The sequence below is a fragment of the Triticum aestivum genome, chromosome 7B (genome assembly GCF_018294505.1).
Source record: "Triticum aestivum cultivar Chinese Spring chromosome 7B, IWGSC CS RefSeq v2.1, whole genome shotgun sequence".
Taxonomy (NCBI): Eukaryota; Viridiplantae; Streptophyta; class Magnoliopsida; order Poales; family Poaceae; genus Triticum; species Triticum aestivum.
In genome coordinates, this window is record NC_057813.1 from 195,582,431 (window position 1) to 195,609,057 (window position 26,627).

Sequence of the window (26,627 nt, forward strand, 5' to 3'; positions counted from 1 at the left end):
ACTTTCAATCTCCCCCTTTTTGGTAATTGATGACAACATATAGATCAAAGCTTCGACAAATGATAATAAGATTAAAGAACATTGTTGCTTTGAGAAGTATGTGAAAAGTAAGAGCTCCCCCTAAATTTGTGCATTATTTAAATTTGCTTTGGTCTGCAAATGCACAATGAGTTAGGATCATGGGTCACTCTTCCATGTGACATACATCTTGGTGGAGCGCTCAAAATGATAATTAAATGCATGCACTCATCACCAAGCAAACTGATTGATCATATGAGAATATAAGGGCTAATGTCATGCAACAAGCATTAAGGTAGCATATGAACAAACACATGATCATCCAAGAATATCACACAAGGCATAGAGTACTCAAAAAAGCAAATAAAGAAGTTCAACCACCAAAAAGACAAGAGAGACCAAAAGCAACACTCTCTCTCGAAGCCTATGATTTATACATTTTCTCCCCCTTTGGCAAAAAGTTACCAAAAAGTTCATAAAAATGCATAGTGCTAAACGACTCTCAGGCTCAGTCTTCATGGGATGGTGTAGAGATGGATCCTTGGACGAAGACTTCTATTGATGTAGCTAGAGCTGGTGGAGAGGGTGTTGGAGCTAGATGTACTAAAGTTGTAGCTGGTGCAGATGATGTAGCTCTGGTGTCTGGAACAGGCACTGCAGCAGATCTCTGTCCTCTGGGCACTCTAGCAAACGCATCAGTAGTTGACTTGCCCTTATTCTCCTCCACTTCCTCCTGAAGTTGCTCAACTGCAGTTTGGATCTCTATCACTTTCACATCAAGAGCATAGAACTTCTGCTCTATGATTCTCTCCAAGCTCTCCTGGTTTTGAGTTAGGGTGGCCAGGCCCTTCTCAATCCTCAGAGTGGAGGCAATCAAGTAGCCTAGATGATCATGATTACTCTTCAGGAAGATCTCAGATGCCTCTTCAGCAGTTGGCATCCTTGCAGCCTTCTCGGTCCTTGCCTTCTCCTTCTTCTCTTATGCTTGTACCGATGATGGTTCATTTTCATCCATCACAACAGTGTTGTCATCAAAGTCAGGGTAGATGGGCATGTGTTCCCTGTCCAAGAGATATGTGCCAGTGCCCATCTTGGAGTTTATAAGCTCCTGAATCCATTGGGCATACCCACAACTACTCTTCTGATCAACAGCAGTCCTCTTGATTGTTTACATAATTAGGCTCATGACTTTGAACTTCTGAGGCACATCAAATATATGAAGCAAGTTAATTGCATGGCCTCTGATCATCTTGTGATCACCTGACTTGGGCAAAAAGTGTGCCTTAAAATCCAGTTGATAGTGGGCAGTCCTGACAACAGATAATGTACGGATCCAAACTTGTGGGTGTCAAGTGCAGCATCTGGGATCTCTCTGTACATGTGAGCCATGGAGTTGTGATCTTTCTTCTTCTTGGCATAGATATCCAAGTCATCCTCATTTTCCTTTGGAGCATTGATCAATTCAGACCATTCTTCAACTGTTGACTGGTACCTTGTACCCTCAGACATCCAAACTATCCTCCCATGTGGGTAGAAATGAGCTATGGAGTAGAACTGCATAATGAGCTCATCATTCCACTTTGTGAGCTTCTACCCAACAAAGTCTACTACTCCACAAGACTTGAAACTGTCATAAACTCCAGGATAGTGCTCTTCATTTTTCTTGATATAGTCCCAGTCAACCCATCTCATATCACAGACTATGGGCTTCTTGTCAAGCAGCACTGTCTCATAGAAGTCATGTTGTTCCTTAGTGTGGAACTTATAGTCCATAGTAGTTCTTCTCCTGACAGCATAGGGGTCAGTCAGTCTCCACTGTCTAAGACCTGCATCCTTTGGGAGCTTCATGTCTTCTGCAACTGGGTGAGCATCATTATGATCTGGGATTTTGGGCTTCAACTTCCTCAAGACTAGTGAGTCTTCATCTTCTTCTTCAGCTGCTTCAGGCACTGGGGCCTTGTTCTTCTCTGCAGCTGGAGTATTCCTGGTATTCCTCTTGGGTGCAGACTTGGGTTTTGGTGCAGCAGCCTTAGGAGCATCTTTGGGCTTAGATGGAGCAGCCCCTAATATAGTAGCATCTCCCATTAGCTATTGAGCTTTAGGTGCTAGTGCTGCAACCTCTTCCTCTTCTTCTTCCATCATGGAGGGCTTTCCAACAACCCTGGCCATGGTCTTCTTGACCCTTTCTTTCCTTTTATTTTCAGCCACAACTGCTTCTTTGGGTTCAGATCCCAAAGTCTCTTGAGTGGATGCTCTGGCCTTTGACATAGGAACTCTCTTGGCAGGAACCTTTGTTCTCATTCCTGGCTTAGTGGTAGCATATGTGCCATATTCCTTCTTCAGCACTTTCTTCTTTGAGGTGGCCTCATCCTCAATAGCCACATAGTCCTCATCCTCAGAAACTGAGGTTCTCTTCTTTCTGGCCCTGGTGGCTACCTTTGGCAAGTTGTTGGGTGTGCTCCTACTGCCCTCATCTGAGGTACTGGAGGGACTAGTGCCCTCACTCATGTGAACTTGCTCCTCAGACTTGTTCTGAGTGTCACTCTAATCTGACATGATGCAAACACTGACAGCAGACCTTGTGAATAGATATAGATAGGTAGAGTAGATGAGCATCACAAAGCACAAAGGTTTTTTTGCAAAAGATTGAGTCAAAAACTTAGTTTTAGTATTCCCTAGAAAGCATTTCGGAGCTACCGATTTGAAAACTCGGTATCGGTGATACCGAAGCAACTTTTGGAACCTAAACTAGTGAACTCGGTCAGACCGAGTCACAGTTCGGTGGCACCGAGACTACTAGGGTTTCACAAAGTCCTGAACTCGGTCACACCGATTTGCAATTCCAGGTCAGACAGAGAATCACATGTGCACTCGCCTGAGCCAACTCGGTGGGACCGATTTCCACAACTCGGTCGGTCCGAGATGAGTTCGGTGGAAACCTAACCCTAAATTTTCAATCCCAAACTAATCTACAGAGTGATTTCGTTGGATAGGAAATTCTCAATTGTGGAAAGATACATGGCAACACAATGCGCTAGGAATTGGAGTGAGGATAGCACAAAGTTATCAAATCCATACCATAGTTCAGTGATGGACTTGCTATGGTGGTAACCGCAGAGAAGATTCCCGTTGACGGCGGCGGAGACCAGCGGCTGGAGGTCGCTGGCGACGAGGAGGACGATCCGGAGACCCGAGGAGGCAGAGCAGGCTGTGCGTGGGCGAAGAGGTTCGGAAAAATTTCCAAAATTTGGCCCGGGGGTATATATATAGCCTGACCCTGTTGGTGTGACCAAGTGGAACAACTCGGTGGCACCGAGATGCATAACTACAAGTAGTTACTACAACTCGGTGTGACCAAAAAGTTCAAATCGGTTGCACCGAGATTCAAAACCTAGATCAACTTTGTGAACTTGGTGTGACTGAAATGGATTTCTCGGTCAGACCAAAACGCACAAAGAGGTTTTGGAAGGTTTAAGTCTATGACGAATCGGGGACTCCGAGTGCTCCTCACACAGAGTGGTTCGAATCTGACTTGATCAAACTTTGTGATGTAGCATGAATAGAGTTTGAGACAAGAAAAGCATAGATAGCTAGAGAAGGTTCTTAGTCATTCTTGTCCATCCACTTGGCAAAAGAAGAAGAAATCAAACAGTCAAAACTACAAGTGGATGTCCTCGAATAAGTAAATTATGCAACCAACATGATCACACAATAAAATGGCAAATGAAATATGTGACAAAGCATGCACAACCATTCTAGCATCTATCAATCAATTGGCGATGACTAGGTCATCTATATATGAGTATATTTACTTAGGAGTCAAATGAGAACATTTGATCATAGGTCATACTCATCGTTTAAGCACAAGTGGGGTTAACACTTTTACATAAAGCATTGCTGTGTTCACACCATTAGAGTTGCTTTAGCCGAATTCTTAGAGTAAAGCTCCCCCTAGATGTGAGATCCCCCCTTAAGAGGGATGAACTAACCTTGGGTTTTGTCGATAATGACTTCATGTAGGTTTTGAAGATGTGGACGCTCAATGTTGATGTAGATCATTCGGACCAATCCATTGGAGTGAGTTGCACTTTCAATACCTACACGGGTTAGTCCCACAAGGAACAAACAAGGATATCCATAGACATAGAGTGATGCATACACAAGATTATATCCATGAAAGCATTAGGTTACCTTGTCCCTTGTCTTACCAACAAGAGGGTTTGTGACTCCTTGAACAAGTGCAAGATGTGGAAGTTGATTGCACTTGTTCTTGCCAAAATGATAAGAGTGAAATATGTTGGCAGAGTCACCCTCAAGAACTCTCTAGTTCTTCTTCTTAGGAATCCACATCATCTTGATGGGAATCCTTGGGGTTGTAGTTGTACTTGATGAAGTAGAACTTGATGTAGTCTTGGGAACCCACTTGACCAAGGCCTTAGGAGCTTCTTCAAATGCATCAATCTCCTCTTGAAGCTTGTCCTTGCCTTTCTGCTTGTGGTCTTGTGGTGGAAGATCATCTTGAGCTTGTGTCCCTTTGAAAGAAGTAGATCATACTTCTCTTGTTGATGAACAAACTTCGTCTTGGGGTATTGATCTTCTTCCCACTCAACTCCATTGGCATTGAACTTTCGTTCAAAACCAACACCTTGGTTCTTCCGGTGCCTTCCTTCCTTGCGTACAATTTCCTCGAATTGCTTACTCCCGGCAAGGCTCTTGTAAACACCTTTCTCTATGATTCCCTTCAATAAGCTATTTTCTTGCTCAAGTGTAACTTGGCTAAGAGAATCATTAGTGGAATCAAGAGAACTACTAGAAGCAACAACATTGGATTTAGCATGATTATTGTTACTACTAGGGGAAGAATCTTTCTTGTTCTTGTTACTAGACTTGACTTGAGGCATGTAAGTAGATAAGAGTAAACGCTTGGCAATGTAAGAAGAACTTTTCTTGCGAAGATCATCATTGATTGCTTTTAAAAACTCATGTTCTTGCTCAAGGTTGAGCTTTTCAAAGCGTAACTTCTCATGAGTCCTTAAAAGTTCTCGATGATCTCCTAAGATAGTTTCATGAGCTAACTTAAGAGTGTTTGTTCTTTAGTTAGGAGCTCAATCTTCTCCTTATCATTGTCATTCATTTTATCTTGATTAGCATGATTAATTGACGTTTCATCATAGTATTCATCACTAGAGTTGTCAACAAGTAAATCATCATCACCTAACAAGTCATCTTCATCACTATTGAAATCAACATACTCGGGGTGTGATACCTTTGGGCCTTTAGCCATGAAGCATCTTCCAAGTCCTTCATTTGGTGAGTCAAATATGTCGTAGGAGTTGGTTGACACAAGTGCTAGACTGGCAACACCTTCATCTTGAGTATGTTCTGAGTTGGAGTGATAGCTTCTCTCGGAGTGATGGTCGGAGTCGGAGCCGGATACCCATTCACCAACATGAGCTTGATGTCTTTGTTTTGTATAGCTCCTTGATGACTTATCCTTCCTTTCCAAATCCTTGCTTCTCTGGGATGTTCTTCGTTCATAATGATCATATCTACTCTTCCTCTCTCTTGGTGGTGATTCTTCTCTTCTACTTCTTCTTTTAGGAGAATCTTCTCTTCTTTTCTAGGGTGTCGTACACTCATTGGAATAGTGTCCGAGTCTTCCACAATTGTAGCAATTATGCTCATGACTCGAAGATCTTTTGTCATTGTAGGACCTTGACTTGGAACTTCTTTCCTTGCTTCTACTCTTGTAGAACTTGTTGAAGTTCTTCACCATTAGGCTCAATTCTTCATTGAAGGTTTGTTTCTCACTTGATGATGTGGGAGCTTCACATGAGGCTTTGTAATCACCACTTGACTTGTTGTGTAGCTCCTCCTTATCCTTGAGTGACATCTCATGAGCAACAATTCTTCCAATGACTTCCATTGGCTTGAGATCTTTGTAATTTGGCATCATTTGGATCAATGTGCACACGGTATCGTATTTTCCATCCAAGGCTCTTAGGGTCTTCTTGATGATGAATTTGCCGGTCATCTCTTCACTTCCTAATCCGGCAATCTCATTTGTGATGAGAGCAAGCCTAGAGTACATTTCAGCGACACCTTCACCATCCTTCATTTTGAACTTGTCAAGTTGACTTTGAAGCACATCCAATTTGGATTCCTTGATGGAGTCGGTACCTTCGTGCATGTCAATCAAAGTATCCCAAATTTCCTTTGCATTCTCAAGATGGCTGATTTTGTTGAATTCTTTGGGGCACAATCTGTTGAAGAGGATATCACATGCTTGGGCGTTGTATTGCGGCATCTTCAACTCTTCCGCGGTAGCTTGACGGTTCGGTTCTCTCCCATCAAAGAATTCACCTTGCAAGCCAATACACACAATAGCCCAAACGGTGGGGTTATGTCCAAGAATATGCATTTTCATCTCATGCTTCCAACTAGCAAAATTAGTACCATCAAAGTAAGGACCTCTACGGTGGTAATTTCCCTCGCTAGACGCCATACTCTCCTAGGTTGTGAAACCAAGGCTATGACCACCAAAAGCTATGGAGATCAAAGCAATCGGAGACCACAGCTCTGATACCACTTGTAGGATCGAAAGTATGTCTAGAGGGGGGTGATTAGACTACTTGACCAAATAAAAACTTAGCCTTTTCCCAATTTTAGTCTTTGGTAGATTTTAGCAACTTAGCATAAGTCAAGCAATCTGAACATGATTCAAGCAAGCATGAAAAGAGTATATGAGCAGCAGAAAATAAAGCATGCAAATTGCAAGAATGTAAAGGGAAGGGTTTGGAGAGTGCAAGCACAATAGGAGACACGGATGTTTTTGTCGTGGTTCCGATAGGTGGTGCTATTATACATCCACGTTGATGGACACTTCAACCCATGAAGGGTAACGGTTGCGCGAGTCCACGGAGGGCTCTACCCACAAAGGGTCCACGAAGAAGCAACCTTGTCTATCCCACCATGGCTGTCGCCCACGAAAGACTTGCCTCACTAGGGGTAGATCTTCACGAAGTAGGTGATCTCCTTGCCCTTACAAACTCCTTGGTTCAACTCCACAATCTTGTCGGAGGCTCCCAAGTGACACCTAGCCAATCTACGAGACACCACTCTCCAAGAAGTAACAAATGGTGTGTTGATGATGAACTACTTGCTCTTGTGCTTCAAATGATAGTCTCCCCAACACTCAACTCTCTCTGACAGGATTTGGATTTGGTGGAAAGAAGATTTGAGTGGAAAGCAACTTGGCGAAGGCTAGAGATCAAGATTCATATGGTAGGAATGGAATATCTTGGCCTCAACACAAGTGTAGGTGGTTCTCTCTCAAAAAATATTTGTTCGAAGTGTAGGTTTGTTCTGATGGCTCTCTCCACGAATGAAGCGTGGGTGGATGGGTATATATAGCCTCCACATAAAATCTAACCGTTACACACAACTTACCAATCTTGGTGGGACCGAATTGAGAAACTCGGTTGGACCGATTCCGCAAATGATGTGACCGTTACGATTTTCGGTGGGACCGATATGCAACTCGGTAGGACCGACGTGATTAGGGTTAGGTCATAATGTAATCTCAGTGAGACCGATTACACAAACTCGGTGAGACCGATTTTGGTAATAAGCTAACCAGAGAGTTGGTCAGGCAAACTGGGTGGGACCGATTCGTTCATCTCGGTGAGACCGAAATGTTAAGAAAGGGAAACAGAGAGTTTGCATTGCAGTCTCAGTGGGACCGATTGCTCATCTAGGTTGGACCAAAACTTTACGAAGGGAAACAGAGAGATTACAATCCCATCTCGGTGAGACCGAGATCCCTATCGGTGAGACCGATTTGCCTAGGGTTTGTGGCAGTGGCTATGACATCTGAACTCGGTGGCGCTGGATAGAAAGAATCGGTGGGGCCGAGTTAGACTTTTGGTTTAGGTCATATATGGATGTGAGAAAGTAGTTGAGGGCTTTGGAGCATATCACTAAGCATTTTGATCAAGAAAGCCATTAAGCAACACCTCATCCCTCCTTGATAGTATTGGCTTTTCCTGTAGACTCAATGTGATCTTGGATCACTAAAATAGAAAATGTAGAGTCTTGAGCTTTGAGCTTGAGACAATCCTTTTGTCCTTAACATTTTGAGGGGTCCACTTATCTCATCCATGCCATGCTAATCATTGAGCTTTCCTGAAAGATTTATCTTGAAGTGGCATTAGCTCAATGAAATATATGTTGTTAGGAATTACCAAAACCACCCAGGGTTAGTTGCACTTTCAACAGTGCAGGCGTCTCGGCCTCGTCGCCTTTTAAGGGCCCGCATCCGAGTGACTGACGCATGGGCCCAGGAAATCCTGTCAAATCCCGCAACAATCGCGCGCTGAGTACATAGCAAAAAAGGTGGCGCGGAGATCGAGGCGCCCCTGTCTATCCATCCCGCTTATTTCGGCACGCCCCATCCCGCGCGCTTCCCCAAAAATTCGAATCACGTGAGATCTGGGGTACGCTGTAACCAATCGCACTAAGGATTTCACATCAAAGACAACACTCGATGAGTAACGGTGTAAATCCGCTCGGCAACTTCTGAATCGATCAAGGCGACTGAAGCGAAGCTGAAGTTCCAACACTAACTCCTAGTTCAAAATAGATGCCCGTGAAGCTCAAGAGTCGAAGCAAGTCTAACTTCAACTTCTTTCACTCGGACCTTAATCCATTCGGGGCTAATGATGAGGATATAGGCCTCGGGTAGGGTCATAAGCCTGACTTATGCGCCCTACACAAGGTCACTACCCTAGAAGCAAAGAAGCCCAAGAGACAACTAGGAGAGACCAATGGAGGTGTCGAGTGCAAACCACTCCACAAATCAGTCGCTCGGGTACCCCTCCCTCCCGATGTCACATGACCAGTCAACCACTCGACCATACAAGAAATTACTCGACCTGTTTAAGACCAGGAGTCGACCAGAACAGCAACGGTCAAGCATTCACTCCATAGTCTTTAAGATCATAATAGCACTTTATAGTTGGTGTTATCAGTAATGTCCCATCTTTATGTACATTAAACCCTTGTAACGGAGGATGGTTGGGGTCCTGGCGCACTCTATCTAAGCCACCCCCCTCCTCTGGCACAAGGGTTCGCACCCCCTTATAACACACAGTCATATAATCCAGTCGACCGCCTCAGGGCACCGAGACATCGGACTTTTACCTCCTTCGAGAGGGGCCTGAACTCGTAACACCTGCGTACAATCTCACCATAGCTAGGATCTTTCCTCCTCATTCGTACCCCCTATACTTATTGTCAGACTTAGAACGACGACACCCCCCACCCCCTTTCTTCCTTGTTTGAACCAAGTAGTACTAGATTCGAGTGCATGAACTAGTTTTACCTCAAAACAGTAAAAAAAATTAGGTGGTTTTCGAACAGTCAATGGATCCTATCTATGAGGGGGCCTGAGAAATAGTAAAAGATACAAATGCAGCGACGTCTGGAGCTCGGGAAGTAGAGCAAGGCCGGTTTCGAAGGAAGTTATACCTGAGGGTCACCGGGATGTCGCTAGGTGGGCGGCGGGAGGCCGGATCTGCCCACACTATGACAGCGAGGAAGAAGGGGTCGGAGGCCCTCCCTCGCCAGCGGTGCTTGGGAGAGAATAGGAAGGCACGCTGATCGGGATGCACCGATAGTGGGTAAGAGCCATCGCCGAAGACGACCGCATGAACATTGCACCTTCTCACCTTCCTCGGCAGAGAGGATCCGGCTGGATCTGTGACCCGCGGTGAGCAGAGAGAGAGAGTGTGGCCACTGCTGTCGTGTTTAGATCTGGAGAGGACGAGACAGTGTGAATAGAGCAACACTAGCAAGCAAGCGCGGAGGCTCCTGCCTATATAGTGGAGTACTAGTTTTCTTTTGTCTTCCGGAGCCGGCTTGACCTCGTCAATGACTGTCGAGAAGTCTTCATGCATGTGCCACGGACGTGCAGTTGTCATCATTTTGATCTGAAGCACCGGATTATAACATATAACACGAAAAAATTCCACATGACAAGAAATCACAACCTCAATGCCCAAAGGAGACAAGATGAATTCCGACGGACAAAGTAGACGAGGATCAAAGCTCAAATTAAAGATAAACTCATAGAAAAGGGGTCCATCGATAGATGTCCTAATTAACATAGCCAGCTTGACCTAGATGGCAGCCGAGTAGTCTTCGTGCATGTGCCCCCAATGACTAGCCCAACTCAGTTGTCGCTGTTTAACCCTCGCAGTGATCCGAAGCACATGACACCTAATTTTGCAAGATGACAAGAAATCTTTTTTTAGATTTCTCACCAGAACTACAGGCTTGTACAACACAGCCTGCACGATATGTAGACGATAGCCAATCCAGGCGTGTCTTCTGGAGTCTGGTCACATGCATGGACGAGATGATCTTTCGTGTCTTGCAGGGATCGTCCAGGCAGCAACGTATGTACAACACTTCTCTAGTATTATCGCTCGTCTCTCTCTTATATTAACTCATCCGACATGTGGGACTGGGGAGTGTGCCTATGGTTCGTTCTCAATTGCGGTCCCACATGTGTGTGCAAACGCAATATGACGCGCGTTCCATTTGGAGAGCAGCGTGCCAGACCGACCGATTGTCTAGGGTGCGACGCGTACGCGACGGGCGTGTTGTATACTCTGTACATGTGTACCGCCATTTTCTTGAGGCTTTGATCCATGGCACAATCCATGGATACAAAATTAGCATACTGTACTATTTAAAAGTCAAGCGCGGGGCATTTCCTACGCGGTAGGTGGGGCAGTTCCGCCTAGTCGGTTCGACAAAGACGCTAGAAGATGAGGGAGTAGGCTACTGCAAACGTAGGGCTGTGTGATTTGACAAGGAGTTACTGCTGGATAGGTGGGGCCCCGTGATTTGACTTGCCATTATCATTTTAACTGCGGCGCTACGACCGGCGTGAGTGTCCCGATTCCTGACCACCTCCATACAGGTGCCTCTCCCAATGCTCCACCATGTAGAGGCTGGCTCTTGCATGAGAGCCAACTCCTCCACTTTTTCCTTGCCTCTTTCCTCCACATATGCAAAAATGCCATGTAAAGCAGGCTTATAGCCCACTATTGTACTTACTTGCTCCTATAGGTGCTAAGCTTGCCACATAGGCATAAAGTCTGATGTGGCAAGTTAATTAAGAAGAGAGAGACTAGTTTGGTGACCCAAGGATGAAACGGTGCTAAGCGCGTGTACCTAGGTGAAAAGACAATTTTGAGTCTATAGCTAATTAAATGAAGCAAACTTAGCAACAAAAAACTAAGCACCTATGCATTGGGGACTTGATTGCTAAGCCATTTAATGCCCTTAGCACCTCATCTAAGCACCATTTCATTGGAAGAGGTCACTCCTTGGCAAATGCAATAAATACTATGAAGAAAGAGATAGAGAGAAGTAAAAAAATACTCTTATAGCCAACCTTATAGCTAACCTTGTTGTAGTATGAGTGACTAAGTGATGACTATGTATGACATGCCAACATCAGATAACCTAACGCACCATGTTAAATCTCCAAGGGCACGACCGCGCGAGCGAGGTGACGGTCGTGGTAGGCGCGACCATGATACGGGCTGCTAGCAGCCCTTGGATCTGAGATCATACGGTCGCATGCTAAGTTGCCGAAAATTTGCAGAATAACCCTCAAGGATAGGATATTCACCCATAGGTCTAGAATCACGCCATGCAACTATTCAATCTCAGACCCAGGGCTCTAGGAAGCCCGTATCATGGGAGAATTGAAAGTTTCGTATCACCTGTAATTTTCCCGACGCTTGACATGACATCGAAAGCCATTTAATTGGGCGTCGAGTAGACATGACATCTAATTAGGCCCCATAGTACTATGCATAAATCCATTTATCAACAAGGCAAGCCACTACCCTGCCGTTCGCATGCCCCACTCAGCATTTTTACAATCGAAAAACCGCTGGCAGTTTGCTCCTACTCGTCCCCGGACGTTCTTTAACATTACGGCAGTTCGCTCCTAGTCGTCTCGTCCTTTCACATTATGGCAGTTCCACTAATCCTAACCCTCCTCCTAAATCCATGGCATCCCAAATCTCCATGATCGGCGGTGAGTACAAGGTTAGAACCATCACTGGCAATGAGTTCGACGTCATCTACACCCGTTCTTCCGTGATGGTGAAAGGATGCCTTGCTCGCTTCAGATGCATGTTTGAAAACTCAAATGATGAGTGGGTCGCTGGGCTAGATGTCGAGTACACCACAGTCCTGGGACAAGAGAAGGATCTAAAGGAGGAAGAGAAGAAGAAGCCCGCCGTGACCCAGGTTTGCGTGCATGACTTATGCTTGGTCTACCACATATACCATGACGATGTTGAGTGCCAGGATTTTAAGAACTTCCTCAAGGACGGCCTAGTCAAATTTGTTACTGCAGACTTTACAAACGACAGAAGAATCCTGGGTCAGATAGGCCTCGTTGTAGGCAACCCCTTCGACCTCCAGAAGAATTGGCTGCTACCCTCCCGTGATCAGCCTTCAATGCTGACCCTGACAGGAGCCATGGTTAATCCTTCATACGGTAAACTGGAGAAACCTCCGCACACGTTTCATCGTCATGCATGGCAGTGGAATGTACTAGATATAAACCACATCTAGTATGCTGCAATGGATGGCTACCCTTTTTTCAATATATACAAGAGTTGGATGAAGAGAAAGAGCCAAGTGTGCGGTTCAACCAAAGAAGTATCGTCTAAGAGGAAGAGGTACAAGGACAAAGTTGAGGACGTGGACGAGGACTCAGAGTAAGGTGGCAGTGTCATTGCTCATGGTGGTTCTAATGCAGTGTCCACCGGATTAGTTGCTTAGTTTAATTTCAGGTGTGCTTAGTTTAATTTGAGGGGTGTGTTGTGCTGAGCCCCCAGCAGAACTATGTTATGTTTCTTCTCGTTATATTTCTTACATTTCATCATTTAGTTGGTATAGTACTACCACTCGTTTCTTCACATTATATATGTACAATTTATATGGCCAACATCATATAGCGAGCAGTTTAGTTGTCAAAGAATTTCAGGGTGCTTAGTTTTGTCAAAGAATTCTAGGGTGCTTAGTTTTATTTGAGGGGTGTGTTGTGTTGGACACCATTATTGCGGCTCAAATATCTTTTGACATGTTATAATGACATAAATACCGATGGACCAACATGCCAGCTCTCCCTCTATCTCACTATAGTAAAATAAAGTGTGGGGCCTACTTGATCCCAACAGTGTTCTTATTTTCCTGTAAAATTATTCGCTTGGTTACTCCTGACAAGCGGGGCCACACTTATCATTGTGAGAATCGGCTTATTTTTGTCATGTAACATGGTCAACGGGTTTGATGTGAAAATAACAATGTCTAATGGCATTTTTGAGCAAACATCTAACTTAACGATGGCCTTTTTGAGATATCTAATTGCATGTTTAAGCAGGCATCTCACGGATCGATGGCATTTTTGAGTAGTTGCAACTTCTTATGGCAAAACTGAGTAGTGATACACAACTAGTGGCATAAATAATAAGAACCCAAGAATTAAATGGTATGCAAATTTCTTTATTTCTTTAATAGTACTATATGCATAATTTGGCGACGAGCACTCTCTATATGTACCACCTTTTTTCTTTAATTTCATCTTGTTAGTTTTGCTCCATGGCGCAATCCATCGATACTACTACTATACAAAAGTATACATTTTTTAAAAGGCTAGAGGGTGGCGTAGTCTAGCTTGGTCGTTTTCACGAGAGGCGAGGGCCTTTGTGATTTGACGGCTCATAACTGCTGGAAGGCGGGGCCTTGCGATTTGACTGCTCGTATAAATGTGCCGATGACCTGAGGAGGAGCAAAGAACCGTGCGGTATACTCAAGTTTTCCACTGGAGTAGTACTACGGCGGAGGAGCACGAAACACGGCTCCCCAGTGCCATATGGCAATAAAAATGATCTAATTTGCTAGTCATCTCATTGTTAGCATTGTTCTATGCATGCCTTACAGAGAACGTAACACGTGCGGAACCAAAAGAAGAAACACAAGAGCAAAAGAAGAAGGAAGATTATCACCCCAAATGATCTAATTCGCCGAGGAGTCGTAACTGTCTCTTCATCGCCTCCACGACCTCCATCTCCTTGCGCGTCTCCTCTCCCATCTTCTTCATTCTGTCCATGACGCGGGATTTCTCGACGCGAGCCTTCATCATCTATTCCACGACTGCATTACGTACCTTGACAACAGCCGGGTACTCGATGCGGAGCTTCGCCAACTCCTCCTTCTGTTCCATGTTGAGGGCCTGCAACAACTTCATCGAGGAACTACTATTCTCATGCAGCTTCTTCCAGCCGGTGTTCTTCTCCATGAGCAGGTCGAGCTCGTGGCAGAGCTTCGCCTTGTCCTCCTGAAGTTGCAGGATTTCGCCGGTCGCCTTCCTCTCCGAGGCAATGCTCTTCTTCAGCAGCATCACCAAGCCGGCGGTCAACTCCCCCTGCTTATTGAGCTCAGCGGGCATGTCGTAGGCTCTCCTTCAGCAGCTCCATCAAGCCGTGGATGAACTCTTTCTGCTTATTGAGGTGCTTATTGAGTTGATCGGACATGCCGTCGAGGGATAACGACTCCAGCGCCGCCAGCTCGGCATGTTTGCCTCCGCGGCTAGGGCGCTCCTGGGAGCCATCGCCTGCCCGTGAGAGATCTTTCGAGGTCTCTGCGTGGCGGTGAGCCCTCTTTTTTTCCGTAGCCTTGGTTGCTGCTCCCTTGTTACGAGTAGTTATCGACCTAGAGCTCTGCACACTGGCCATGGCAAGGACGGATGAAGAAGAAGGACTTATGAGGAGGAAAGGTAGAGTAATTTTTGGTTAGGTAGTTCCCCTTTTTATAACCTAAGTACTAGCACTAGTACTAATACCTGCATAGTGGGAACACGCTCAGGTTTGGTACGTACTAGTAGGTGTGAGCAGGCTTGCACTTAAGTGTAGCACTAGTACTTTCGAATGTGACGGGAACAAGATAAAGATTAATTGATGGTTTTGGTTTCGAGGCCCGAAACGGCTCCCGATGAGTTTAGTGGAACATAAATTTTAGACTACACTGCTCAAATGCGTAAATATTATGTTACTGTCAAAAATTGGCACAAAATACAAAGGAGACCAATGGAAGTACTACTAGCAACCCATGATTTAACTACTCGCATGCGCGCAGTGGAGTAGTAATGTCTTTCTTCCGCCCTCACGTCCACTCAATTTGCATGCGCTGTATTAATTGACCATCAGTGAAGTGAAGGACTTTACACGCGTCAAATTATCACATGGGGTGGATCTTGGTACAAAATTGCATCCACCCGTGTACCCGCGTGTGCGTGCGAGGGAATGAGTGCGTGTGTGGCGTGCGTGCACATGTTCGCTTCGTGCATGTACCGCCAGTGTGGCTCAGAGAGGACGAGTACATTCTTCTAGAACCAGCAGCACGTCACTATGATCAATCCACACAAGGAGGTCGCGACAACGCCTCCACATGTGCCATGTGGCTTCATGAACTGTAAGAAAGACACTGTGTAGCGTGCCATTAGAATTCTAATTTACGTGTTTAGCACAAACTCGAAGTACTAGTAAGGTACACGTGCATTGCACGCATTAGATTTTGTAACCAAATTATGAATAAATACCACACTATAGCATGTAAGCTCTGAGTCATATATGCCTGATGTAGACCTTCTTTTAATTCTTATAGTTCATCTAATTCAAAATCAATTAGTTTTTATAAAAAAAGCAAGGGCCTCTTTCATTCGTAGGATTTCCAAAATGCGGGAATAGGAAAAACATGGGATTAGAGTGGAATGTCGGCTTGAATCCGACAGGATTGTATGAGTGTTTGATTCTGCATGTTAAAGGCAGAATTCTTTCAAAGTGGTTTGAGTGGATGGGATGTTTCCTATGAAATCTAGTGCAAATGAATCATATGGAAAATTCCTATGGTTTACAATCCTACGAATCAAACAACCAAGATAGGAAAAATTCCTAAGGATTAGAATCCTCCAAAATTCCTTTGAGAATCCTTTGAATCAAAGAAGCCCTTAATCTATTTTATGATTCATGGAATTGTGCATTGTAAAGCATAAAGTAAAAACAAATAATGGCAATTCATATAGAAAAAAAGTTTGGGCGGTTATTATACGGAAGATTCTAGAACAAAGGAGAACCACTATTGTTTTGAGGTTTGTGCATTATGCTTAAGTTCAACCATGGAGTATGCTAGATTGTACATGTGGCGAAATCCGGTTAGGGGCTAGAAGATGGTGCGAGGGGCCGAGTGGAGGGACACTATGAAGGAGTGCACAAGTGTGAGATCGATATTTAGAGAGAGGGGGTGAGAACGTTCGCTGTTGCGCGCAGTGGCGGAGCCATGAAAAATAAATGAGCTAGGGGGCCAAGCATTGCTAATCCTTTACGAGGAGGGCCAATTCATAAACTTAAACCATTTTTACCAGCAATTGTCTAATGATCACACTCATATTAGCCTCGATATATAGTGATGTTAGGGGGGGCAGGGCCCTTGCTACCCCCTATCTTCGCCATTGTGCGCGCGTCTAAGGGATCAAGCGTAAGGCATGGATGATGAGAGGGGGACGTTGGATATATAATTAATGTGGGTGTATTAGCTATATATGTAATCCTATATAGAGAGGTATAGATTGATCGATGTGGACGTGGGAAAGAGGGTGAGACCTCACTAGATATATAGATTGATCAGTTTGTGTGGATAACTATGAAAGACCTAGAAATATAGAGGAACATCGATCGTTGCGCATGCACATGAGAGATAAAGAATGCCCGATATGATGGAGAGTGGGATGTGTGTGTGTGCCTGCATGGGAGACTGACCTGAAGAAAAGATTGCATGTGTGCGATGGATAATGTCGACTGGTAGTGTGTGTGTGCATGCATGCACAAGAGAAATTTAGTGGTACAATTATAAAGAGAAGATGAATATGTGGGTTTAAAAGACTAGGTGAGGTCATAATCAACGTAAAGTTGAATTCAAATATTTGAATAAGAGATCATGATGTTTGAAACCCATGCATGCATGAATATAACAGAGATCTGCGCAGTGTGGTTTGGAAACGAGCATGTTGTAATGTATACACATTGAACAAGGTCAGACTGATTTGAATTTGAGATACCGATGGCAGACATTGTTTGGCCACATTGCGTCCGTGCATGGACACACTATGTTCGAGTTCTCAGGAAAAATTAAAGGGACCAAAGAGAGTCTGTTGCAAAGCACAACTCAAACATAGGTACCCTCCTTCAATGACCATTGGGGGCTGATCATATTTGAAACTAGCTTAAACCCCTTTTGGGTCCGACTTTGATCGTATTCGAATCAGAGTCGTTAAAAAACTCTCAAGGTCATTTGTGGGCTTCCTGTTCAAACATAGGTCGTACTCGAACCAAAGAGAACATAGCTATCGGTACCCTCTTGATCGGCGCAACGCCAAAGCCACTGGGGCCTACATGATCGTATTCGAATCCTAGCTTAACCCCTTTGGTCCGGTTTACTGATCGTATTCGAATCAAAAGCCTCGATTTTTTCTTCCTATTTGGCTTAAGTTTTTGAAAACAATCTTTGGGTTTGTCTTAAGACCTTTTTGTTCATCAAACACTTGGAAGGTTTGGCTTTTAAGTTTTGTGTTATCACCCTTACTGCACAGGTATCATAAGCCGGAAGTATGATTCAATATCACAGGTATGGTATTGTTTATTATGTTTAAACTGGTCCTGGCGATGGACTTTAAGTCGCCCGTATATTTTGGATTGCGCCATTGGAATCATGCGCTTATAAATTATTGGATTATTGCCCTTATTGGATACGGCAATGTAAGCCGGCAGTATGAGCCAATTCTACAGGTATGTTTTCCTGATTATATAAATATGCGAGGTTGGATGACCCGCGCTGGATTTTGATGTTAAGTCGCCAGTATGTTTAGGCTTGAATAACCTTAATCCTAGTCTTTTCCATAATTGCATAAAGACTATATTATGTTTGGGTTCTTACCCGCCCTAGCTTTGACGTTAAGTCGCCAGGGCATAAGTTGTTTAAACTATGTGCAGGATTTACAGAAATATGACTTATATAAATGATTAATTCAAGCTCATTATCAAAATTGATGCTTCAAAATGATTATCCGTTCTGGATTTTCTCAAAAGGCTATAGGCCGGTTATAAAAATTCCGGCTTACAATGAATGCGCATTAAGTCCCCATCGGCCAAGAGCCGCCGAGTATTTAAACTCCGAATTTACTTGTCAACTGATAAGTGCTATGATTAAGGTTTTTTCAAAGTCGCTTTAGCGCAATGGTAATTATTTTATCAATGGATATGGTTGATTCTACAATGGAAGGAATAGCCCCGAGTCGCTGCAGGCTTCCGACCTGACACTTGGGGGCTACATTATTCAAGTTGAGATTACATCAAATATGCAAGTCCCATATCACTACTAGCATGAAACATCGCACTTGGGGGCTAATGCAAAGTCATTTTTTGCTCATCTTATTGAAGAACCGACTCATCACATTGTAATGAGCCGGCCCTTGGGGGCTGCCAATGGCTCCTGTCAAAAGTTCAAGGTACACAAGTCTTAATCCAATATATTGAAAGGTCCACTATTCAATTGGTAAAGCACAAAGCTCTTAACCTTGTGGACGTGGGTTCAAGCCCCATGATGGGGGTTACATCATATGGTGTTCTTTTCAAAGAAGCATATATAAAGTCCCAGCTCAATATTATCTTACCGAGCCGACCCTTGGGGGCTACACTGGTTGAAATTTTATGAGCATAAGGCAATTTACAAGTCCCAGGTTGCTGCAAGCATGACAACCCGGCATTTGGGGGCTACATATGTGGAATATTTAGTTTATGACTAATGATTGAGATGAATAACCCGGATTTCTTCAAGGTTGCAACACTTATATTGAAGCAAGTCTTAAGCTATCGCTATGTTCTCCTCTTAAAGACTTGGGGGCTACAGGTATTATGCATATAAAGGAGGAACATCTTCAAATTCTCAGTTTTGAGCAAATCAGGAAGATCAATTACATGACTCGGTGTCAACAACAACTATGACTCGACATCATCAGTCTTTATAACCCGGAGGTTTTGGAAATTATAACTCGGCAAGATCTACATCTTTAAGCCGGTTGAAAATCAGATGAGTATTTCAAGACCTATATTTTTAAGCCGGCGCTTTGGAAGACGACTCAAGTGGATTATTTCTTACAATATTTCTTTACAAGAGACCAATGTCAGCAAATTGATTCTGAAGCTGGCCTGTTGACCCGGATTTTTCAAAAGAAGTATCTGGATTTTTTGCATTGACAAAGTTGAAACATATCTGCTAAGGAGATTTGTTATGAATTCATGGGCGTGTATCGAGAAGGAAATGACAAGGACTTAAAGATGACCAGGTGTCGGCTTACAAGAATTTTTAAACCCGGAGCACAACCTGTCAAAGTTGTTTTGGTGTTTATTTTGCAGGATCAGTTTAACATGGATAAATCCAAATTAAATTGGGGGCTAATGTTGGGGATATACCCCGCGATATGACCTGGACGGAGTTATGACCCGGCCGGACTTGGTGACTCACCAGAGACCCGGCTGGAGCTTGGCGACTCACTGGCGATCCGCCCGGACATGGCGGTTTACATGTAACCCCCCTGGACATTGTGACTCACTGGAGACCCGGCGGGCGGATCAGACAAACGACAAGGCCCAAGGCCCAGCAGGGCGGCTTATACTCTGGTGGGTCGGCTTAAGAGGAAAGTGTGAGGAATATTCCCTTACAAAGAAAGCAAGACTAGGACTCCACTTGTAATAGAGTAATCCTAATCCTACTAGGACTAGTCATGTAACCCACCCCTTCAACTTATATAAGGAGGGGCAGGGCACCCCAAGAGGGACAAGCAAGCAGAAATAATCTCTAGGGCTAGACACAAAGAGCCGACTTACCGGCGACTCCCTCATGATCATAATGAGACCTAGCCACAAACAGCATGTAGGGTTATTACTGGATGATGTTTCCCGGGGCCCGAAGCTGTCTAAATCCTTGTCTATGTTGCGTCTCTCGATTCCGCCCAACCCCTCTCAAGCTACCACATAGATGCATTAGCCTCGGGACTAAGTCCTCACACTAAGGACATCTAACGTGACAATTCCATGACACTAATTGGAGATGAAGGGTGGCTTTCGCATCACATATCTATATCTATACCCCTATATATATTATATTTTATATTTTTATATAGTGTGCGGATAACTTCAAATTTGAAAGATGGTTGTTGGATGAGGCCAATCCGATGGTGCAGAGATGGCATATTTGAGCACTACTGGCCGTTGGATATCATCTAGATTCCACCAGATTTTGCCACATGTACAATCTAGAAGACTCCATGGTTGAACTTAAGCATAATGCACAAACCTCAAAACACAAGCACTTCTTCTTTGTTCTAGAATCTTCCGTATTAGAATTGCCCAAATGTTTTTCCACATGATTTGCCATTATTTGTTTTTACTTTATGCCTTACAACGCACAATTCCATGAATCTTAAAATAGATTAGCTTTCTTATAAAAACTAGATGATTTTGAATGAAATGAACTATAAGAATTAAATGAACATCTACATCATGCATATATGACTCAAAGCTTACATGCTATAATGTGGTATTTATTCATAATTTGGTTGCCAAATCTCATGCGTGCAATGCATGTGTGCCTTACTAGTCTAAATGGTGTTTGTGTGTGTTGTGCATGTTAAAGACATTATACATAGTATATCATACATGGTTTAGATTCCGAACATCTAGCTAGAGCATACATGTACTATGATTTGAAATCAACACAAAATGGATACATATATTTGAATTTGAGATCGTATGTACATGTAGTTCGTATTTATATAGGAATTTACTTCTCCTATATTCAAGTCATGTGTTGTGAAGATAATATTTAGATGGTTGTATAACTAACCCGACTACAATCCCATTCAAACAGGGAAAATTTACTCAAATTTAGTCCATATGGTAGACAACACACATTCTTTTTTTGTTGTTGAGGGAAGTGCAAATTGTTATGGTATTGTACATGTTATGTTTGTTGTCCCAATTTTTTTTATTTTTTTTGTTGTATTCGAATGCATTTCTACTAATATAGTAAAACGGGACGTGGCTCTCTCTAGTGATGAGGTGCGAGTTTTCTTTTTTTGGTACACGTTAAGCTTGTTCTCCCGAAATTTCAAGACGCGCCTTGTTATGCCGAAATTTCAAGCTAGCGTCTCTGTCTATCGTGCTGCAAAACTCCCGCCTCTTCAACCCGCGCCTTGTTAGCCCGAAATATTTAAGATATATCTTTCTCTTGTTGTGCTCCGACAACTCCCTACATCTCAACCCGCGCCTTGCTATTCCAAAATTACAAAGCATGCGAAAAATCCCACCTCCTATGAAATCCCGACACGCGAAATACTCGTGATACCCCTGAACCGAAAGAACCGCCTCAAATCGGTGGGGGTACTTCCGTAACTTACCCCACATTTCGGACAAGCGCGTCCCTAAGCCATGGTTCCCCACTCACATCCCATCCGCCCACCCATTCGTACACCGAGGCCGCGAGAACCCGCGAAGCCCCACACCCTCCTCTGTCCGCCACCCAGCCGGAGCCTCTTCCTCGACGACGTCATCCACAGCAACACATCGACGTCCCTCATCCACCATACCGGATGAGGATACGTTGTCGATCTCGTCGTCCCGCCGGTTCAGCCACCCCGTCCTCCACCTCCAAGGAGCTGCGCCGACGTTCCCCTTGTCTTTCGCGCCACCTCCATTCCCACACCATCGTCTTCACCTGCACCACCGGAAGAGTAGCATCATCACCGTTTCCTCGGATGAAGCTGCAGCCTAATCGGCGCCACCAAAGAGGTTGTACACTATCGCCGCATTTTCTTCTTGATTCGATCTCACGGTGCTGTCGGCGCTCGGTCTCGAGCCGACACGGTGCGGCTCCATCCACGGCGGCATCGCCAGCCACTTTCTCCATGGCATCGCTCCCTCAGCGGCGACGTCCACATCAGTAGGAGCTGCTGCTGCTTTAGCTCTCGCTTGCGCTGCTGCTCTGCTCTTGCTCTCGGTCCCCTACCTGGTCTGCTCTTGCTATTGCTCTTGATCTTGCTCTTGCTCGCGATGTTGCTCTCGCTCTTGCTCTTCCTTGTGATGCTGCTCCAATTTAGCTACACTTAAGTCGACTGAATCGAGTTTTGGGTCAGTCGATTTTCAGGGGGTGGGGGGCTCGCCAGAGTTAAGGAAGAACCAGCCGCAACAAGGAGGGGGGCTCACCGGAGAGGTACCCCACTATCTATATTAGGGTTTAGGGTGGGGGCGATGGTCGCCAGTGGTGGTCGGGCAATGGTGTGGGGATCGCCGGAGAAAAATCTCGGCACGGGGGGGGGGGGGGGCTAGAGGGATGGCCGGGGCAGCGGCGGACCGGCGGTGGGGACTGTTTTTGGGGCGGGCGGGGCGGCGCACCGCCGGCCGCGGGCGGCGGGGGGCGGCTGTTTGGTCGGTGGTGGCTAGTGGCTCGGGGGGGCGGAGGTTGAAGATGAACTGCAGGCCCTTGATTTTGTATCCAACGGCTGCAAAATTGACTGACTAGAGATGAAAAAGTCAGTCGTCTGACGTGTAGACTCACCTCTAGTGCGTTCAGTTTTGACAGTAAAATTCAGTTTCGACAGCAAAATTCAGTTTCGACAGTTAATTTCAGTTTCGATAGTTAAATTCAGTTTCGACAGTTAAGTTCAGAGATGAGCGACTGATGTATTTTACATCTAGCACTTTGTGGTTATGTATTTTATGTCATCTATTGGAGATGCTATTAGAATTCCACTCAGGTTAACATTGTCTCTCTTGTCCTGCTTCAGCCTCGGTGTCGTACAACTCACCGGAGCTGCTCCAACGATGAAACCCTCTATCATAGCGGAGCAGTACCTCGGGCTCCATCTCTAGACGCCTAAGATCTTCTTCCCCTCCTCCAACAGCCAAGTCATCCGGAGCATCCTCACCGGCCAACCCAATGTAACACCCACGATGCGGCTATATCTCTCACGTGTCGAGGCACAACTTAGAGACATAACCGAATTGTAGGTTTTGTCGCAAGAAGGGTCATCTTCACACAATCCCATGTAATGAAGAAGAATGGGATAAAGAGAGTTGGCTTACAATCTCCGCTTCACACAATACATAAATAAATTCATACATCATTCAGAATACACTCATAGACCGAGAATGGCAAGAGTTGGAGTTACAAATATGGAAAGATACATCCGGGGTGTTACAACACTCCACCACTACAAGAGGATCTCGTCCCAAGATCTAGGACTGAAAGAACTCCGGATATTCGGAACGGAGGTGATCCTCGCGCTCCCAGGTGGCTTCTCGGTCGGAATAGTGTGACCACTTCACTTTCAGGAATTTGATAGACTTGTTGCGAGTCTTGCGCTCGGTTTCTTCAAGAATAGCAACGGGGTGCTCATGATAGGACAGATTTTCTTGGAGTTCAATTTCTTCAAAGTTGATAGTGCGTTCATGAGTCTTGAAGCACTTGCGAAGCTATGACATATGAAACACATCGTGCACGTTTGCAAAGTTGGACGGAAGCTCAAGTTGATAGGCGTGATCGCCTCTTTTACCAATGATCTTGAAAGGACCCACGTATCGAGGGGCAAGCTTCCCTTTGATACCGAAGAGATGAGTGCCTTTCATTGGAGAGACGCGGAGGTAGACATGGTCTCCGATTTCAAAAGCCACATCACGGTGCTTGTCATCATAATAGCTCTTCTGGTGCGATTGCGCGACTTTGAGATTCTCACGAATGACTTTGCACATTTCTTCGGCTTCTGTGATCAAGTCGTTGCCAAGAAGTTGGCATTCACCTGTCTCGGGCCAATTGAGAGGAGTACAAAACTTTCTGCCACATAGAATTTCGAATGGGGCCTTGCCCGCACTTGCTTGGAAGCTGTTGTTGTAGGAGAACTCGGCATATGGAAGACAATCTTCTCACTTCATACCGAAAGAGATGACACAAGCCCTGAGCATGTCTTCGAGGATTTGATTGACTCGCTCGACTTGGCCACTTGTTTGAGGATGGAAAGCTATGCTGAAGCGAATGTTCGTGCCCATGGCCTTCTGAAAGGAGTCCCAGAACTTAGAAGTGAAGATGCTTCCACTGTCTGAAGAAATCAATTGTGGAATGTCGTGCAAGGATACAATTGTGGAGGTGTATAACTCTGCCAGCTGATCTGCTGTGATAGATTCTTTGATAGGAAGAAAATGAGCCACTTTAGTAAGCTTGTCAATGACAATGAAGATAGCATCATTACCATGCTTGGACTTAGGAAATCCAGTCATGACGTCCATCTCGATATGATCAAACTTCCATTCTGGAATAGCAAGAGGTTGGAGGAGACCGGCTGGTCGTTGGTGTTCTGCTTTCACCCTTCTGTAGACATCACATTCATTCATGAATTGAGCAATCTCTCGCTTCATTCGAGTCCACCAATATGACTACTTGAGGTCATGGTACATCTTCGTACTTCCAGGATGAATGGACAGAAGGGAATTGTGTGCCTCGTTCATGATGACTTTTCTCAGATCGCCTTTAGGAACCACAATACGATCCTCAAAGAAAAGAGTATCTTTGTCATCCAAGCGATAGCACTTGTATTTGGAAATGCCCTTGTCGATACCACGTTTCACCTTTTTCACCATGGTATCCAGGAGTTGTGCCTCACGAATTTGATCTTCCAAAGTAGGAGAGACTATAAGGTTGGCAAGAAAGCCTTGAGGAACAACTTGGAGATTGAGATTGCGGAAAGCTTCACAAAGATCCGGTTTAAATGGCTTGAGAATTAAACTATTGCAATAAGCATTTCTGCTCAGAGCATCTGCAATCACATTCTCCTTGCCAGGAGTATATTCAATACTTGGATTGTACTCTTGAATCATTTCGACCCATCGAGTTTGCCTGAGGTTGAGGTTGGGTTGAGTGAAGATATACTTGAGGCTCTTGTGATTGGTGAAAATGTCCACTTGCCTTCCCAACAAGAGATGTCTCCATGTTATCAATGCATGGACAACTGCTGCCAACTCAAGATCGTGAGTGGGGTAGTTCTTTTCGTTGTGCTTCAACTGACGAGAGGTATAGGCCACAACTTTCTTCTCTTGCATTAACACAGCACCGAGACCTTGAAGAGAAGCATCACAGAAAACTTCGAATGGCTTGGATTCATCAGCAGGAGTCAAGACAGGAGCTGTGACTAGCTTCTCTTTGAGGGTGTTGAAAGCAACGTCACACTTAGGCATCCAAACATACTTGACATGCTTCTGGAGGACGTTGGAAAGAGGCTTTGCAATCTTAGAGAAGTTCTCAACGAATCTTCGGCAATAGCTTGCAAGACCAATAAAATTGCGGAGCTGCTTGACATTCTGAGGAGGTTCCCAATTCACAACTGGAGACACCTTCGCGGGATTAACAGCAATGCCCTTGGCAGAGATGATATGACCAAGGTAAAGAACTTCATCAAGCCAGAACTCACATTTGGAAAACTTCGCATAGAATTGATACTCTATGAGCTTGTCGAGCACCAATCGCAAATATTTGGCATGATCCTTCTTATTCTTGGAGAAGACCAAAATATCATCGAGATACACCAAGACAAATTCATTGGTGTAGGGTTTGAAGATAAAGTTCATCATTCGAGAGAATGTTGGAGGATCATTGACAAGGCCGAAAGACATGACAGTATATTCATAAGAACCAAAGCTTGTTCTGAATGTTGTCTTGGGAATATCTTGCTCACGAATGCGAATCTGATGATAACCCATACGAAGGTCAAGCTTGGAGAAAACTTTAGCACCTTTGAGTTGCTCGAAAAGCTCATTGATGTTGGGAAGTGGATACTTGTTCTTTATTGTCTTCTTGTTCAATGGACGGTAATTGACGCAAAGTCGGTCCATGCCATCCTTCTTCTGGACAAAAAGAACTCCACAACCCCATGGAGATGAACTCGGTCTGATCAAACCCAGACGCTCTTGTTCATCGAGTTGTTTCTTCAATTCCTTCAGCTCCTTGGGTCCAAGCTTGTAAGGACGCTTGCAAACGGGTTCAGTACCAGGCTCAAGATCGATAACGAACTCGACTGGCCGATGCGGAGGCATACCCGGAAGCTCTTCTGGAAAGACATCTTGGTACTCACAAACGACTGGAATTTGAGAAATTGCATCTAACTCGCCCTTCTCATTGAGAGAAAACAACCGAGTTTTTCGTCACGAGCGGCATAGATGATAACATCCTCAGAAGAGTGTGTCAATTGAATCTCCCTGGTAGCACAATCAAGTTGAGCTTTGTGCTTAGAAAGCCAGTCCATCCTGAGAATTAGATCAATATCTGAGTCACCAAGAACAATTGGAGAAGACAGAAATTTGTAGTCGCCCATCTTGATACCGACATTCGGAACCAATAAGGTAGATCTCAAACACTTAGCC